Raw genomic sequence first — 1,253 nt, forward strand, 5'->3', positions numbered from 1 at the left:
CTGACAGATACCTTGCATGCTTTCTCTCATTTGCTTCTCAAAAAAAAAAAAAAAACAACAAAAAACCCTGCGAGGTAGGCTAGGTAAAAACTAGTGCCTCCATTTTACACAAAAGAAAACTAAAAGTCCAAGAATTTTCTCCACTGTAAAATGGAGCAATTAATCAGGAGTGACTCATTTCTAAATTGTAAAGCATTTTCAGACCAAGCCTACTTCCTTCATTTGATTGCAATTGGAAGACAACAACTTTTCAAAAGCACATGAACTGCCCAGCTAGCTCAGTCGGTAGAGCATGAGACTCTTAATCTCAGGGTCGTGGGTTCGAGCCCCACGTTGGGCGGTTACTTTTCCTTTCTCCGAGGCACCTGGGTGGCTCAGTCAGTGAAGCATCTGACTCCGGACTCTTGAACTGGCTCAGGTCATGATCTCATGGTTCATGAGCCCGCTTCAGATCCTCTGTATCCCTCTCCCTCTGCCCCCACCCCGTTCTCTCTCTCTCTCTCTCTCAAAAATAAACACTTTAAGCTCATGAATGCTCCCCACTTCCTCTCCCCCATCTCAAAAAGAAATAAACTTTTTTTAAGTTCATGAATTGGTAATTGTTCCTCCCATCTTCCACAAACTCCTCATTCACCCAAAGCACGGTTCCAGATGCATGCTTGTGCCTCAGAGCTTTAGTTGAGTATCTTTGATGAGCATGTTTCTGTGATAAGTCAAGAATATACTCACACACACCTGTCCGTTTCCTTATTTACAAGCTACAAATTTATTACTTACAGATTTATTTAAGTTATTTATTATAATTATTATAGAAAGCTTTACTTCTCCAAACTGAAAATGATCTAAATGTCTACCAACAGGAGAATGGATAAAGAGATCATGCTTTATTCATACAACGGGATACTACTCAACAGCAAATAGGAATGAACTACAGATACTTGCAACAACATGAATGAAACTCAGAAATGGATGTTGAATGAAAAAAGCCAGACACAAAAGAGTATATACCTTATGACTCCATGTATACGAAGTTTGAGAAATGACAACACAAATCCAGTGGTGATAGAACCCACAGCAGTGGTTGTGAGGTTAGGGGGAGGTGGACATAAGGACTGACTGGAAATAAGGCATAAGATTTGTCAGAAAGGTTCTGTCTCTTGATAGGAAGGTGGGTTACTGGGTATACACACTTGCTGAAACTCACTAAACAATACACTTAATTAAGATCTGTGCATTTCATTGCATGTAAAACA

General features: G+C 39.9%; 1 non-coding gene across 1 annotated transcript; it reads left to right on the forward strand.

Moving 5' to 3' along the window:
• The first annotated feature begins 267 nt into the window (after positions 1 to 267).
• On the forward strand, positions 268 to 340 carry TRNAK-CUU. The gene has a single exon. It is a non-coding gene; the product is annotated as a tRNA-Lys (tRNA).
• Positions 341 to 1,253: the final 913 nt, after the last annotated feature.

Source organism: Panthera leo, chromosome B2 (genome assembly GCF_018350215.1).
Source record: "Panthera leo isolate Ple1 chromosome B2, P.leo_Ple1_pat1.1, whole genome shotgun sequence".
NCBI lineage: Eukaryota > Metazoa > Chordata > Mammalia > Carnivora > Felidae > Panthera > Panthera leo.